Here is a 17,924-nt window from a genome sequence, read left to right on the forward strand (position 1 = left end):
CTTTCTCCATTTTTCTGTTTTCTTTCTGCTCTAATTTTAAAAATACATATATTTCAATCACTTCAACAGTTCTTTTATTTCCTCTGTTTTCTATTTCTTTTACTTTTCTTAACTCCAGCCCAGTCCTCTCTTATATCCTGGTTCTATCCTCCTTTGAACTCAAGAACACACATTTCACAAGGCTTTCCTCCTCTCACTATGCATGCCTACAAACACTGTACCATCACCCCCAAACTACCAACTCTGAATGGTGAGAAAGCTTTAGCAAGAATTATTCCACATAATAAAAATATATAAGTGCAAGAAAGAATTAATTTTCAGAGAACTCATTTAGGACAGTTTTAACATAACCAGAATCTAGAAAAGATAAGCCAAAGAAAGGGGAAAATAATAGAAAGAGACTGTCTCAATATTATAACAGAAATAATATTGTTTCAAACAATATTCTTCAGCACATGAAACAAAGAAGTCATTATCATTCTTGGAGTGAAGAATCTAAACTAATTGAAATTCATCTGACATAGCAATGAATCTCCCAAAAAGAAAGGAGAGAAAGAGATCTAAAAATATATATTTCCCAAAATGAGTGCTCAAAAGCATTAGTCATCCAAGATGATTCAGGAAAAAAGAGAATTACATGGGGGAAAAAAAAAAAAGGTCGGATTTGTTGCACTTGATCTGCACTTTGCCAATAGAGATTGAAAATTGTATTAGCATGTTATAAGGTTGAAATCCTGTGGTAACTAGTTTAATTTGGTCCAATATGGAGTTTCCAAGTTTTCAACAGCAGTGGAATTATTCTTTTACTTTAAAGTAGCATCTCATACAAGTAGTAACATTAGAAATCTTATTGATGGGTTTGTTTCCACTAGAACCAGGAAAGTAAAAATTATAGACTTTTTTTATATAAATAAAATTTTAAACTTAAAATATTTTGAGTTTTACTATAACTACTTTTCATTTTTTTTCAATGGCTTTCACCAGCTTTAAAGTTCTGGGAAAAAAAATCAACCGTTAAATTTTTTTCCTTTTGCTTTAGCCCCCAGTATCCCTAGGGAGGGTCTCAGCAGTTGCCTCTGCATGGGAGTTAGGGTTGATTGGAAAGGAGCACAAGAGAACATCCTGGAGTGATGGAATAGTTCAGTATCTAGATAAGGGCTTGAGTTACAAAAATGTATACATCTGTCAAATCTCAGCAAATATTCACTTACAAGCATGGCATTTCACTATAAGTGTTTTATAAAAAGAAAAAGACTGAATAATGAGTTCTAGTTAATGATGTACATGCTCAGGTATGTAGGGGAAAGCATACTTAAGTCGATAATTTACTCTGAACACATGAAAAATAAAATGGATTAGTGGATGGAGGGTTTGCTACATGTGATAAAATCTAGTAAAATGTGACTGATATGATTGGTGGTAGATACACAGATGTGTAATGTAAAATTCCTTCAACTTTGCTATATGCTTGCCAGTTCTCATAACAAGGTGCTAGGGAAAAGAGAAAATGAATACAATAAAATAAAAAGCAGTATCTCAAAGAAATAATGCAATGCTGTGGTCTAGAAACCACATGCAGATAATCATGATTTATTCACTGCTGAATCACTATAGAATACCTGATATGTGACAGACCCTGCTGATATTATTACATCAATGAATAGAACAAAAATCCCTGCCCTCATGGAGCGCATATGCTAGTTGGCTAGGGTAAGATAATATACTTAATAAACCACTAAATTGCCTATTAGGCTAGAGGGTGGCAAGTACTGTGAAGAATAAATAGTGCACTGAAATCAGGACTACAATTTTAAATAAGAGAGTTGGGAAAGATCTCAAAGAGAAAATAACATTTGTGCAAAGACTTCAGGGGGATGACGTAATGAGCCAAATGGAAAATCTTGAGAGGCAATCTACCCCAGGTAGACTTACTGCCAGAGAAAATGCCCCTGAATGAAAACATGCCTGGCATGTTCTAAGATTCACAGCAAGGCAGATGTGGCTCAACAGATTCCAGGGGCTAGACTAGAATATATGAGGTCAGAAATGTAATGAGACAGCATATCATGTAGAATGTTATGGCCTAAATTGTATCCACAAAAAAGAAGTTCATGACCCAGATAACCATGATGGTGTAATCACTCACCTAGAGCAAGAAATCCTGGAATGCTAAGTCAAGTGGCCCTTAGTAAGAATCACTATGAACAAAGCTAGTCAGATGGAATTCCAGTTGAGCTATTTCAAATCCTAAAAGATGATGCTGTGAAAGTGCTGCGTTCAATATGTCAGCAAATTTGGAAAATACAACAGTGGCCACAGGACTGGAAAAGGTCAGTTTTCATTCCAATCTCAAACAAAGGCAATGCCAAAGAATGTTCAAACTACCACACAATTGCACTTATCTCATATGTTAGCAAAGTGATGCTCAAAATTCTCTGAGTCAGGCTTCAGCAAAACGTAAACCATGAAATTCCAGATGTTCAAGCTGGATTTAGAAAAGGCAGAGGAACCAGAGATCAAATTGCCAACATCTGTTGGATCATAGAAAAAGCAAGAGAATTCCAGAAAATCATACACTTCTGCTTTATTGACTATGCCAAAGCCTTTGACTGTGTGGATCACAACAATCTCTGGAAAATTCTAGGATGGGAATAACAGACCACCTTACCTTCAGTTCAGATCAGTCGCTTATTTTGAGTCTCACTATTTGCAACTCCATGGACTGCAGCACACCAGGCCTCCCTGTTCATCACCAACTCCCAGAATTAACCCACACCCATGTCCATCGAGTCAGTGATGCCATCCAACTATCTCATCCTCTATCGGTCCCCTTCTCCTCCTGCCTTCAATCTTTCCCAGCATCAGGGTCTTTTCAAATGAGTCAGCTCTTCACATCAGGTGGCTAAAGTATTGGAGTTTCAGCTTCAACATCAGTCCTTCCAGTAAACATCCAGGACTGATCTCCTTTAGGATGGACTCGTTGGATCTCCTTGCAGTCCAAGGGACTCTCAGGAGTCTTCTCCAACACCACAGTTCAAAAGCATCAATTCTTCAGCACTCAGCTTTCTTCACAGTCCAACTCTCACATCCGTACATGACCACAGGAAAAACCATAGCCTTGACTAAACAGACCTTTGTTGGCAAAGTGATGTCTCTGCTTTTGAATATGCCATCTAGGTTGGTCATAACTTTCCTTCCAAGGAGTAACTGTCTTTTAATTTCCTGGCTGCAGTCACCATCTGCAGTGATTTTGGAGCCCCCCAAAAATAAAGTCAGCCACTGTTGCCACTGTTTCCCCATCAATCTGCCATGATGTGATGGGACCAGATGCCATGATCTTACTTTTCTGAATGTTGAGCTTTAAGCCAACTTCTTCACTCTCCTCTTTCACTTTCATCAAGAGGCTCTTCAGTTCTTCTTCACTTTCTGCCATTAAGGTGGTGTTATCTGCATATTTGAGTTTATTGGTATTTCTCCTGGCAATCTTGATTCCAGCTTGTGCTTCATCCAGCCCAGCATTTCTCATAGTGTGCTCTGCATATAAGTTAAATAAGCAGGATAACAATATACAGCCTGGACGTACTCCTTTTCCTATTTGGAACCAGTCTGTTGTTCCATGTCCACTTCTAACTGTTGCTTCCTGACCTGCATACAGATTTCTCAAGAGGCAGATCAGGTGGTCTGGTATTCCCATCTCTTTCAGAATTTTCCACAGTTTATTGTGATCCACATAGTCAAAGGCTTTGGCATAGTCAATAAAGCAGAAATAGATGTTTTTCTGGAACTCTCTTGCATTTTCAATAATCCAGCAGATGGCAATCTGATCTCTGGTTCTTCTGCCTTTTCCTAATTTTTTTAAATTGAATTTACCATTATTATTATTTTTTACTTCACAATATTGTATTGGTTTTGGAGAATTTTAAACATCACTTTGCTAGCATGTGAGATGAGTCAATTGTGCAGTAGTTTTAATTAGGTCCTATTTGTTTATTTTTGCTTTTATTTCCAATATTCTGGGAGGTGGGTCATAGAGGATCCTGCTGTGATTTATGTCGGAGAGTGTTTTGCCTATGTTCTCCTCTAGGAGTTTTATAGTTTCTGGTCTTATGTTTAGATCTTTAATCCATTTTGAGTTTATTTTTGTGTATAGTGTTAGAAAGTGTTCTAGTTTCATTCTTTTACAAATGGTTGACCAGTTTTTCCAGCACCACTTGTTAAAGAGATTGTCTTTTCTCCATTGTATATTCTTGCCTCCTTTGTCAAAGATAAGGTGTCCATAGGTGCGTGGATTTATCTCTGGGCTTTCTATTTTGTTCCATTGATCTATGTTTCTGTCTTTGTGCCAGTACCATACTGTCTTGATGACTGTGGCTTTGTAGTAGAGCCTGAAGTCAGGCAGGTTGATTCCTCCAGTTCCATTCTTCTTTCTCAAGATTGCTTTGGCTATTCAAGATTTTTTGTATTTCCACACAAATTGTGAAATTATTTGTTCTAGTTCTGTGAAAAATACCATTGGTAGCTTGATAAGGATTGCATTGCACAACAAAGGAAACTATAAGCAAGGTGAAAAGACAGCCTTCAGAATGGGAGAAAATAATAGCAAATGAAGCAACTGACAAAGAACTAATCTCAAAAATATAGAAGCAACTCCTGCAGCTCAATTCCAGAAAAATAAATGACTCAATCAAAATGGGCCAAAGAACTAAACAGACATTTCTCCAAAGAAGACATACAGATGGCTAACCAAACACATGAAAAAATGCTTGACGTCACTCATTATCAGAGAAATGCAAATCAAAACCACCATGAGGTACCATCTCACACCAGTCAGAATGGCTGTGATCCAAAAGTCTACAAGCAATAAATGCTGGAGAGAGGGTGTGGAGAAAAGGGAACCCTCTTACACTGTTAGTGGGAATGCAAACTAGTGTAGCCACTATGGAGAACAGTGTGGAGATTCCTTAAAAAACTGGAAATAGAACTGCCTTATGACCTAGCAATCCCACTGCAGGGCATACACACCAAGGAAACCAGAACTGAAAGAGACACATGTACCCCAATGTTCATCACAGCACTGTTTATAATAGCTAGGACATGGAAGCAACCTAGATGTCCATCAGCAGATGAATGGATAAGAAAGCTGTGGTACATATACACAATGGAGTATTACTCAGCCATTAAAAAGAATACATTTGAATCAGTTCTGATGAGGTGGATGAAACTGGAGCCGATTATACAGAGTGAAATAAGCCAGAAAGAAAAACACCAATACAGTATACTAACACATATATATGGAATTTAGAAAGATGGTAACGATAACCCTGTATGCAAGACAGCAAAAGAGACACAGATGTATAGAACAGTCTTTTGGACTCTGTGGAAGAGGGAGAGGGTGGGATGATTTGGGAGAATGGCATTGAAACATGTATAACATCATATAAGAAACGAATTGCCAGTCCAGGTTCAATGCAGGATACTGGATGCTTGAGGCTGGTGCACTGGGATGACCTAGAGGGATGGTACGGGGAGGGAGATGGGAGGGGGTTCGGGATGGGGAACACATGTATACCTGTGGTGGATTCATGTTGATATATGGCAAAACCAATACAATATTAGCTTCCAATTAAATAAATTTATTTTTAAAAAAAAAAAAACAGAGAGAAAGCCAAATTCCAGTCTGTTACAAGCTTAAAAAAAATTGTGCAGTAGTTTGAACATTCTTTAGCACTGCCTTTCTTTGGGATTGGAATGAAAACTGAACTTTTCCAGTCCTGTGGCCACTGATGAGTTTTCCAAATTTGTTGGCATATTGAGTGCAGCACTTTCACAGCATCATCCTTTAGAATTTGAAATAGCTCAACTGGAATTCCATCACCTCCACTAGCTTTGTTCCTAGTGATGCTTTCTAAGGCCCACTTGATTTCACATTCCAGGATGTTTTGCTTTAGGTGAGTGATCACACCATTGTGATTATCTGGGTCATGAAGATCTTTTGGTACAGTTCTTATGTGTATTCTTTCCACCTCTTCTTAATATCTGCTGTTAGGTCCATACCATTTCTCTCCTTTATCGAGCCCATCTTTGCATGAAATGTTCTCTTGGTATCTCTAATTTTCTTGAAGCGATCTCTGGTCTTTCCCATTCTGTTTTTTTCTCTATTTCTTCACACTGCTCACTGAGGAAGGCTTTCTTATCTCTTCTTGCTATTCTTAGGAACTCTACATTTAAATGGGTATATCTTTCCTTTTCTCCTTTGCTTTTAGCTTCTCTTCTTGTCACAGCTATTTGTAAGCCCTCCTCAGACAGCCATTTTGCTTTTTTGCATTTCTTTTCCATGGAGATAATCTTGTTCCTGTCTCCTGTACGAAACTACATCCATAGTTCATCAGGCACTCTATCAGATCTAGTCCCTTAAATCTATTTCTCACTTCTACTGTATAATCATAAGGGATTTGATTTAGGTCATACCTGAATGGTCTGGTGGTTTTCCTACTTTCTTCAGTTTAAGTCTGAATTTGGCAATAAGTAGTTCATGATCTGAGCCACAGTCAGCTCCCAGTCTTGTTTTTGCTGACTGTATAGAGCTTCTCCATCTTTGGCTGCAAAGAATATAATCAATCTGATTTCAGTGTTGGCTTTCTGGTGATGCTGATGTGTAGAGTCTTCTCTTGTGTTGTTGGAAGAGTGTTTTTGCTATGACCAGTGCATTTTCTTGGCAAAACTCTTTTAGCCTTTGGCCTGCTTCATTCTGTACTCCAAGGCCAAATTTTCCTGTTTCTCCAGGTGTTTCTTGACTTCCTACCTTTGCATTCCAGTCCCACATAATGAAAGGACATCTTTTGGGGATGTTAGTTCTAAAAGGTCTTGTAGGTTTTCATAGAACCGTTCAACTTCAGCTTCTTCAGTGTTACTTTTGGGGCATAGGCTTGGATAACTGTGAAATTGAATGGTTTGCCTTGGAAACGAAGAGAGATCATTCTGTCATTTTTGAGATTACATCCAAGTACTGCATTTTGGACTCTTTTGTTGACTATGATGGCTGCTTCATTTCTTCTAAGGGATTCCTGCCCACAATAGTAGATATAACAGTTATCTGAGTTAAATTCACTCATTCCAGTCCATTTTAGTTCTCTGATTTCTAGAATGTTGGTGTTCACTCTTGCCATTTCCCGTTTGACCACTTCCAACTTGCCTTGATTCATGGGCCTAACACTCCAGGTTCCTTTTCAATATTGCTCTTTACAGCATTGGACCTTGCTTCTATCACCAGTCACATCCACAACTGGCTATTGTTTTTGCTTTGGCTCCATCCCTTCATTCTTTCTGGAGTTATTTCTCCACTGATCTCCAGTAGCATATTGGGTACCTACTGACCTGGGGAGTTCTTTCAGTGTCCTATCTTTTGGCTTTTCATACTGTTCATGGGGTTCTCAAGGCAAGAATACTGAAGTGGTTTGCCATACCCTTCTTCAGTGGACCACATTTTGTCAGAACTTATACCTTACCTGCCTCCTGAGAAATACGTATGCAGGTCAAGAAGCAACAGTCAGAACTGGGCATGGAACAGCAGACTGGTTCCTAATCAGGAAAGGAGGATGTTAAGACTGTATATTGTCACCCTGCTTATTTAACTTATATGCAGAGCACATGATGCGAAAAATGCCAGGCTGGATGAAGCACAAGGTGGAATCAAGATTGCTGGGAAAAATATCAATAACTTCAAATATGCAGATGACACCACTCTTATGGCAGAAAGCAAAGAAGAACTAAAAAGCCTCTTGATGAAAGTGAAACAGGAGGGTGAAAAAGTTGGCTTAAAACACAACATTCAAAAAATTAAGATCATGGCATCTGGTCCCAGCACTTCATGGGATATAGATGGAGGAAAAAATGGAAACAGTGACAGACTTTATTTCTTTGGGCTCTAAAATCACTGCAGATGATGACTGCAGCCATGAAATTAAAAGATGCTTGCTCCTTGGAAAAATAGCTATGAGGAACCTAGACAGCATATTAAAAAGCAGAGACATTGCTGACAAAGGTATATCTAGTCAAAGCTATGATTTTTCCAGTAGTCATGTATAGATGTGAGAGCTGGACTATAAAGAAAGTTGAGCACTGAAGAATTGATGCTTTTGAACTGTGGTATTGGAGAAGACTCTTGAGAGTCCCTTGGACTGCAAGGAGATCCAACCAGTCAATCCTAAAGGAAATCAGTCCTGAATATTCATTGGAAGGACTGATGCTGAAGTTGAGGCTCCAATACTTTGACCACTTGATGCAAAGAATCGACTCCTTGGAAAAGACCCTGATGCTGGGAAAGATTGAAGGCAGGAGGAGAAGGGGATGACAGAGGGTGAGATGGTTGGATGGCATCACCGATTCGATGGACATGAGTTTAAGCAAGCTCCGGGATTTTGTGATGGACAGGGAAGCCTGGGGTGCTGCAGTCCATGTGGTAGCAAAGAGTCAGACACAACTGAGCGACTGAACTGACTGAAATTGTGCCCCATAAAATTCACATGCTGATGCTTTCCCTAATCTCCAGTCCCTCAGAATGTGACTGAATTTGGAGACAGTGCCTTTGTAGATCTAATTCCAAGGGTTGCTAGTGTGTGTCCTACTATAATATGACTGGTTTTCTTAAAAGAAGAGGAAATTAGGAAACAAAGTGACAGCCATGTGAAGACACAGTGAGAAGGTGGCCATCTGCAAGCCTAGGAGAGAGGCCTCAAAACAAACCATGCCTTGATCTTGAACTTCTAGCTTCTAGAATTTCTGTGGTTTAAGCTACAGTCTGTGTTATTTTTTTATGATAGCCCATCCCTCCTAACTTCACAACAAGAACAAGTCAAAAAAGTTCCAAAACCATGTCTGTTTTAATCCTCAGAGAACTAAGAATACAAAGAAAGCTAAATGAATTAAATTCAGAAAGGAAGGAATCTTTCCTAGCAAAGAAGAGACCTAGTACTTCTTTTATCCCTGGTTTAAGAGACCTATTACTTCTTTTACTTCTTCTGGTTTAAAAGGAAGAAGAGCAAATACGCTATCAGTAGGAGTATGGAGAAAGCAGCTTAACTTGTAAAACTGTTAAACACTACCTGTGAGCTGGAGGGATGGATTAGATCCCACAAAACTTCATCACAGAGGGAGGCTGCAGCCCTGACCCAGAGGCACACAGGCCTTCCCTGAGAGAAAGGCAGTAGCTATCTGAAGGCTGAGGCTAGGAAAAGACAGCAGAGAAACAACTGACTTCTTTATTATCCTTTACATCTCCTTATTCTCTGCTAATAGCTGTTGAATCTGTAATTATGTCACTTTTTTCATTCCTGATACTAATAATTTGTGTCTTCTCTTTTTTCCCCTGAGCCACACTATTGATCTCCTCAAAGAATAAATTTTTGTTTTCATTGATTTCCCATTGTTTTTCTGTTTTCTATACTCTTGGTTTCTGTTTTGATATTTATCACTCCCTTTTTTTATATATTATTTTGGTTTTAATTTACCCTTTTCTAGTTTAAGATAGAAATTGAAGTCATTGTTTTCAGACCTTTCTTCTAGCGGTACCTAGTGCTATAGGTTTTCCCCTAAGTACTGCTCCATGAACAAACAACAAATTTTGATATATGTGTATACACTTTCATTTCATTTGAAATTCTTTCTACTCTCCCTTTACATTTGTTTTGATCCATAGTGTATTACTTTCCTATAGCTACCTCAATTAATTATCACAAACCATGTATCTTAAAACAAACAAACAAAAGAACCCTATTTTCTCACAATTCCAGAGTGTAGGAGTCCATCATTAGACTGTTAGCACTTCCATCTCCATCTTCCTCTTCCAGCTTCCGTCGGCTCCAAGTGTTATGTGGCTTATTGCTCTTTAACTCCAGTCTCTGCCTCTATCTTCACGTGGCCTTCTCCTCTATGTCTGTGTGTTCTCCTTTCCTTTCTTTTACAAGGATATCTTTCATTGGGCTTAGGACCCACATAGATAATCCAAGATTATCTCATCTCAAAATCCTTAACTTAATTACATATGCAAAGATCCTTTCCCCAGAGAAGATCAAATTCACAGCCTCCAGAGATTAACACATGGACATATCATTTTGGGAACCACAGAGCAACCCACTACACAGACATTATTCAGAAGTATGCTATGTGGTATCCAGATATTTGGGGGCTTCCAGACATTTTTTTGTGATTGATTTTCATTTAATTTCACTGTGGTTGGAGAACATAATCTGTAATAACTTTAAACATATTGAGACTTACTTTTATGACCCAAAATATAATTTATCTTGGCAAATATTCTTTGTGCATTTGAAAAGAATGTATGTTCTGCTGTTGTTGGGTGGAGTGTTCTAAAAATGAAAATAGGTCAAGTTAATTGTGTTTTTCAAATCTTCTATCTACTGAACTTCTGTCTACTTATTTTATCAATTAGTGATAAGGACAGTGATATTTCTGACTATAATTATGAATAATATGTACTATACTACCATATTTTCTAACATTATCTACATCTCACACCCATATGTTCACTGATATCAACATGTGGTGGGGTGGGGGGCAGGGGTTACTTCCCAATATATTCCCCCTCTCTTATATTACGAGTCCTATTCATCTTTTTTCCTATTTTATGTATAGATATTTTCCCACAAAATTTGGTTAATATATATGAGATATTTGACTCTGCAAAAATTTCAACTTGTTTTTACTCCTACTTTGAAATTCTGAATATACTTTCATCTTATAAAGTGTTGTAAATTATGTTTATACTCTTGGTTTCATGAGCTGTCTGCTCCTGAACACATGATATAATTCAGAATACAATCAAAGCCATTTATGAAGTTTTGTGAGAGGTACTAAGTGTTCTGCTAAAAACTTCTTGGTCTTAAATAAGTGGAAATTAGAGAACTGGTAACATTTTTTTCAAATATCAGCAAATTCAAGAAGCAGATTATACTAATTACCATTACTGAGAAGTTACACATCATGAACTCAGATTTCTCTTTATGAGGCGTAATGTAGCTTAATGTGTTACCTCATGGGAGTTACAATATGTAAAAAATACATAAAAGACTTGGGTTGATTGTTGTATATCACACCAGGATCTGCAAAATGTGCCATGTCTCCCAGGGTGGCCACACTGTCTGAATATTTCACCCCTGACTGTTATATTTGAGAAAAATATTAGAAGTTCTATGAGTGACCATCTGCAGAAGAGGAAAAGGCAGGCCAGGATTACATGAATTGCACGGGCACAGAACCAAGCTCACTACTGGAAAAAAAATCTGTCCCATATTCAGCCAATTCTAAGAAATCAGCTGAATAAATACAATGTAGTCCCATCTGAACATTAAAATACATAGTACCATCTATAAGGGCTAGAGCAATAAATGGAAAGATGAGTTCAGATGTAACAAATCAATATGGTAAAACTCCAATTTGTCACAGGAGACAAATTTCCATTAAAATGATCATGCAAAAGTACAAAATATTCCAGTTTGGGAACTTTATCATCATTTCCACCTCTATTCAAAGCACTTTCATATGCATCATCTATGCTTTCAAGTCTTATTTGTTTAAAATGAGAAAATCAAAAACACTTGAGAAGCAATCTGAGTTAAGAATCATTCTAGGGTTCTTAGCCACTTACCTTTCTCCCATTTTGCTTTAGCAAATTGACTAGCAGTCTATTTTAGTTTTCATATAAACATTTCTCTTTACTTGTAGATGTTATGCTCACTTACAGAATAATTAATAACATTATATAATAAAACAGCAAGTAAAACTGCCACATACAGATTTGAGACTCTTGGTGACATACATCACTACAAGAGGCACCACAAGAAATAGTGAAGAACAGCCTTCTAGAATATCATAGGTAGTGTTTAAGCCTTATGGAGGAAATAGTTAACCCACCTAGCTAATTAAAGGAAGAGGGGATAAAAGGGATTCTATTTTTACTAAAGTTAAGCTTGTGACTTTTTGTAAAGACCTATTTATTTAGAAAAGGGCTTCCCCAGCGAATCTGTGGTAAAGAATTCATCTGCAACACAGGAGATGCTGAGGATGTGGGTTCGATCCCTGGGTGGGGAAGATCCCCTGGAGGAGGAAATGGCAACCCACTCCAGCATTCTTGTCTTGAAAATCCCATGCACAGAGGAGCCTGGCAAGCTACAGTCCATGGGGTCGCAAAAAGTTGGACATGACTGCGCACACGCACTATGCTATTTAGAAAAGAAAAGAAAAAAAAGACCAACGACTCAAGTTCCTCTCTACACCTAGAAAACTATCTTAATCAAAATAGGCATATATAACCAAAGATTACAGAGAGGGAAATAACGAATTTCACCTGGTATTTAAGAATAAGAAAAGTACACTTCAGAAAATCAAGACAGCAAAGGAGCAGTAGAGGAAGACCTCAATTTCATTGCTTCTCTTGAAGCAAGAGCTTATGTGATGCAACTCCAAGGACATGAAAACAAAGAGATACTGCCTGACCAGGCCCAGCCACTTCACACAAGTTTACAGTGACGTGGTGCCCACAGCACCTCAATGTCATCACTACTAGTTGCAGTAAAAATGACCTTGAGCATTCCTTTCAGGTCTATTTGTACAAAATTTCACACGTGAGTGGTACTCATAAATAAAGTCCAGCAGAACACATGACTGGCTTTGCATGCTTATAAAGCCATATCAATGCAATAAGTAGACTGCCAGATTTGAAAAGCATTTTGAAACATCTCATAGTGCACATGTAAAAGGGACAGAGTGATTTCACTGTCTCTGATCAAATATAAACTCTGAAGAAATAGATGGTGCCAATGAAGACATTTGTCATAGCTTGACAACAATTATGACAAACCTAGACAGTGTATTAAGAAGCAGAGACATCACTTTGCTGACAAAGGTTCATATAGTCAAAGCAATGTAGCCAGTAGTCACATATGGATGTGAGAGTTGAACCATAAAGAAGGCTGAGTGCTGAAGAAGTGATGCTTTCAAACTATGGTGCTGGAGAAGATTCTTAGAGTCCATTGTAGGAAGTCAACCCTGAATATTCATTGGAAGGACTGATGCTGAAGCTGAAACTCCACTACTTTGGCCACTTGATGCAAAGAATCAACTTATTAGAAAACACTGATGCTGGGAAAGATTGGGGGCTGGTGGAGAAGGGGGCGACAGAGGACGAGATGGTTGGATGGCATCACCAGCTCAACGGACATGAGTTTGAGCAAGCTCCGGGAGTTGGTGATGGACAGGGAAGCCTGGCATGCTGCAGTTCATGGGGTCGCAAAGAATTGGACACAACTGAGCATTGAACAACCATAATGACATTGAAAACATTTTGGTCAGACAACGTCAGGTAAACAAGACGCCATTTGATACTAGCCCATTCCCTTCACCATGAGTTGGGATATGACTGTAGTCAATCTGTCACAACAATCCAAAAAACATGATAATTTTCATAAGTGACATAAGGAACTATTTAAGAACTCGTAGAAATAGTCTGTTTCCAAAGAGACAGAGGAGATTTATACATACCCTGAAAGGAACTTATAGATTTATGCTATTCCTGTGAAATGTGACAAGCCATTATAAATACTTAAGTAATGGTTTTCTAAAGGAAAAAACAATATGTTCAAAGACCATTTATGACAATGATGAAGCTGCCATAGCTCTTTTTTTCTGATGCATCATCTCTGTAACATTCATAATCGAAAGACATACAGACACTTGTTTATGTAAAATAAAACATCATAAATTACCAACTATGATAAGAAGTGGGTCCAAACCCCTGCAAATGATATCTTAGTGGAAACTATATGGTAATATCATACAGCCACTAAGTGATTCAACACTGGTTATTTCTGAAACTCCAGTCTATTATACCAACTACCATTACAGCTATTTAAGCATGAAATGTTTGCCTTCGTTTTTATTCAAAAACTTCATGGACCATTTACTGTCAGCTATAAAATCATTTGAAAGGTAATTGAGTTTACAGCTGAGAAAAATAAGAAGACTCCTAAACAATCTGGGAATATTGACTTTGTGTCTTATAGGTAAGGATGAATGTAAATTGAATGTGAAATCAGGGTAAAAGGTGACTTTTTAACAAGAACATTTTTTAAAACAAATGAGCAGAATGGCTTGTTGATGTTCAAGTTTCTCACCCTCAATAAGAAAAAGCTTAGCCATAAAGAGAAGAGAACGTTAAAAGGCCTGAAAAGTCCTCATAGTTCAAAAAATAGTATCAAGGGTCTAAGCTGTGTTCAACACAACACTAACTTGAGCTGTAAAAATTGTGAAAGGCTGGGTTAGTAAGGCTGATAACCTCTAGAAATAGGATGCCTTTTCTCATAGGCATACCTTCCACCCAGTATGTTTTATTTTCCAATAAATATAAAAACTTAATCTCCAAACTCTTTAATGCCCACTGCATGTGCAAGGCATTATTCTAGATACTACAAAGGAACACAAAGATGATAGAACCTAACTCTGTGGCCTCCACAAACAGTAGTCTAGAGGAAAGAGAAATAAATTGTCAACAACTTGTCTAAGAAAAAGACAAAATGCGCCCTCTGCCGGATGGTGGAGATCACCCAGCTGTCAGCCAGGCTGAGGAGCCTGGAGAATGAGCCCCGCCCACTCCGGTGCCTTTACACACCATTCATGTAGTATTCTCAAGGCAAGAAAGCTGAAGTGGTTTGCCATTGCCTTCTCCAGTGGACCAGTTTTTATCAGAACTCTCCACCATGACTCGTCCATCTTGGGTGGCCCTACACAGCATGGCTCATAGTTTCATTGAGTTAGACAAGGTTGTGATACATGTGATCAGTTTGGTTAATTTTCTGCAATTATGGTCACTTCATGGCAAATATATGGGGAAACAATGGAAACAGTGACAGACTTGATTTTCTTGGGCTTCAAAATCACTGCAGATGATGACTGCAGCCATGAAATTAAAAGACGCTTGCTCCTTGGAAAAAAAGCTATGACAAACCTAGACAGCATAGTAAAAAGCAGAGATATTACTTTGCCAACAAAATTCCGTCTAGTCAAAGCAATAGTTTTTCCAGTAGTCATGTATGGATGTCAGAGTCGGACCATAAGAAGGCTGAGTGCCAAAGAACTGATGCTTTTGAACTGTGGTGTTGGAGAAGACTCTTGAGAGTCCCTTGGACTACAAGGAGATGAAACCAGTCAATCCTAAAGAAAATCAATCCTGAATGTTCATTGGAAGGACTGATGCTGAAGCTGAAGTTCCAATACTTTGGCCACCTGATGCAAAGAGCCGACTCATTGGAAAAGACTCTGATGCTGGGAAAGACTGATGGCAGGAGAAGGGGGTGACAGAGGATGAGATGGTTGGATGGCATCCCTGACTCAAAGGACATGAGTTTGAGCAAAGTTCAGGAAATGCTGAAGGACAGGGAAGCCCGGTGTGCTGTAGTCCAGGGGGTCTCAAAGAGTCAGACGTGACTGAGCAACTGGACAACATCCACAACACCCTGCTTCAGGGGAGCCGCTCCCTGCAGGTCTTAGGGCACCAAGATCTGCCTCTAGCACACAGCTGACAGCACTGCTTCTGCAACATGCGTGCTTCCCCAGCTGTGGGCAGCTCTTCAGAGAGAAGAACTACATTTCTTTATGTATCCTGTGTTCCCAACACTTAGTTTAAGATCTGTTACATAGGAGGCAATCAATAAATGTAGAATGGAAATGTTAATAAACTACATTCCCTCAATCTGGAATGGACTATTGTTCCTTTTCTCTATGCACACACATTCACATTTCTGAATATAAACTTCCTACTCAGCTCAAATGCTACTTCCTTCTTATAGCAATTTCGAATCTTGCCTCCTTCCCCCACCCTAAGCAGAAACTTTTTATCCTTTCCTCGGATTTTTCTATCACTTATATCCCTCAAAGTTCTAAAATGGCTTTAAATGACTGTATTTTTAAATCAGTGATTCTCTATTCCCCTCATCCGCCAATCCCTCTCAATAGTTTCTGATATCATTGCTATTTGTGTGCTGCCTTTCTGTGTAAGCTCCTAGAGGGAGGATTCTGACTCTTAATACCTCATTTCTGATGCCTTAAGCACCCTAAGAGTGCATCCATTAATCGGATTCATAAGAACTTGTTTAGCATCAATGTTAGGCCCGAAGCTATATAAAATTTTGATTAAGTGAAATTATGTTTCTAGATGTGACAGAGACTCCAGTGGGAAGGGGTCTTTTTAAAACTCTGCAACCTTTGGTCTGATATAACACTGCTGTGTTTGCTCAAGGGCTGCTGACAAAAACTACTCCATGTATTTTTTTTTTCTTTATTTCAAACTTCCAACCAGTTTCCCTCTAATTCATCTTCCTCTTGGATTATATCACTGATGACATATACTGATGACCTTTCATTTATGTCTTATCTTATATGAAACAGAGTAAGAGGTTAAATGATCATTTACCATCAAAGAGAAAGCAGCTTCTAACTTTGACCTCCCAAAGTGCTACATAAGTATGAATTTTCCTCACCCTTGGGTAAGGGATTCCTGAATTAAAAATGCAAACGTGCTGCCCCTCCCCCAAAAGTTTCAAGACCCTTTATTTGGCCCTTCATGTCTCTATACATAGCAAAACAAAGCAAAAATAAAATGAGGAGTGCATGAAATGCACAGCCTTTAGTACTGAGCACATAGGAGAGGCTAGGCTACACATTGTCAACTGGTAAAACATATACAAAGGAAGTTTCCTAACTATAAGGAATCCTGCGTGTAACTGGGTACTTTATTTCACAGACAAATCTCAAGTAGTCAGGGAATTCAAAACTCAGCACTCAGAAAAGTTTATTTTTAAAAGTTTGTGGCTTCCCTGGTGGCTCAATGGTAAACAATCCACCTGCCAATGCAAGGGGCACAAGTTTGATCCCTACTTCGGGAAGATTCCACATGCTGTGGAGCAACTAAGCCCATGCAGCACAACTACTGAGCCTGTGCTCTAGAGACTGGGAGCCGCAACTAATGCGCCCACGTGCCACGGTCACGGAAGCCCACGTGTCTTAGAGCCCGTGCTCCACAAGAGAAGCCACTGCAACGAGGAGCCTGCACGCTGCAACTGGAGAGTAGCCCCATTCACCGCAACAACAAAGCCTGCCCAGCAACAGATACAGCACGGCCAAAAATAAGTAAATCAAATAGAAAGTCTGAGTCATGCTGAGCAGGCTATAGCTGGTATTTTATGTGCTTTCATTTTGAAGTTTCTCATTTACAAGGAAGCATTCATATTTTCTCCAAAGAACATACAGAATTTTCGTTACTTTCGGTCACACATCTAGTTGGTTTTATTCTTAACACTCCAACCATAATTGCAACAGGAACAATGAAGATCACAGTGGGATATGAGTATTTCACCAGAGCATTTCATACTTACCAGATTATGCCATGGATGTACCTTATATTTGAGAATTCATTCTACAAATGCATCTTAGAGATTTCTAATTTTCATAATAAACTAAAGCTGCTTATTCACCTAAGAGAAAACAGAGAAGGAACATGTATAATTGTATTTGAATCAACAGCTACTATGCCTACTAAAATCTTCCCCTTGTTTCACATTGAAGACACCATCACTATGTTTTTGCAACTAAAAGTTCTAAACGCAGATAATCTAAAACTAGTCATCTTACTTTCACGTCTTTCCCCAGAGTGGTTTAAAAGAAATGCTTCAGGAAACATTTACAACATTCAAATTTGTCAGTTGCTGGAAACTCTTACAAAGTCCAATGTAGGCTGCTTCTAAATGCCTTAAAAACTCAAAGAAACATCAGAATGGAAGGTCCAATGTAACTGCATTAAATGTGTTGGTGGGAACTCAAAATAAACATGACATGCTGCCCTAACTAATAAAAAAAAT

The 17,924-nt window shown here is 38.6% G+C and overlaps 1 long non-coding RNA gene across 2 annotated transcripts in view; it reads right to left on the minus strand.

Moving 5' to 3' along the window:
- Window positions 1-17,924, minus strand: part of LOC120879545 — a 513,363-nt gene that overhangs the window by 295,550 nt on the left and 199,889 nt on the right. The window contains exon 1 of one of the 2 annotated variants that reach the window (XR_005724816.1): window positions 17,442-17,534. The exons of the other annotated variant lie outside the window; for it this stretch is intronic. This is a non-coding gene — a long non-coding RNA (uncharacterized LOC120879545). Of the gene's footprint in view, window positions 1-17,441; window positions 17,535-17,924 lie in introns of those variants that run through there. 2 annotated transcript variants of the gene reach the window in all.

This window comes from Oryx dammah, unplaced genomic scaffold (genome assembly GCF_014754425.2).
Source record: "Oryx dammah isolate SB20612 unplaced genomic scaffold, SCBI_Odam_1.1 HiC_scaffold_20, whole genome shotgun sequence".
Lineage (NCBI taxonomy): Eukaryota > Metazoa > Chordata > Mammalia > Artiodactyla > Bovidae > Oryx > Oryx dammah.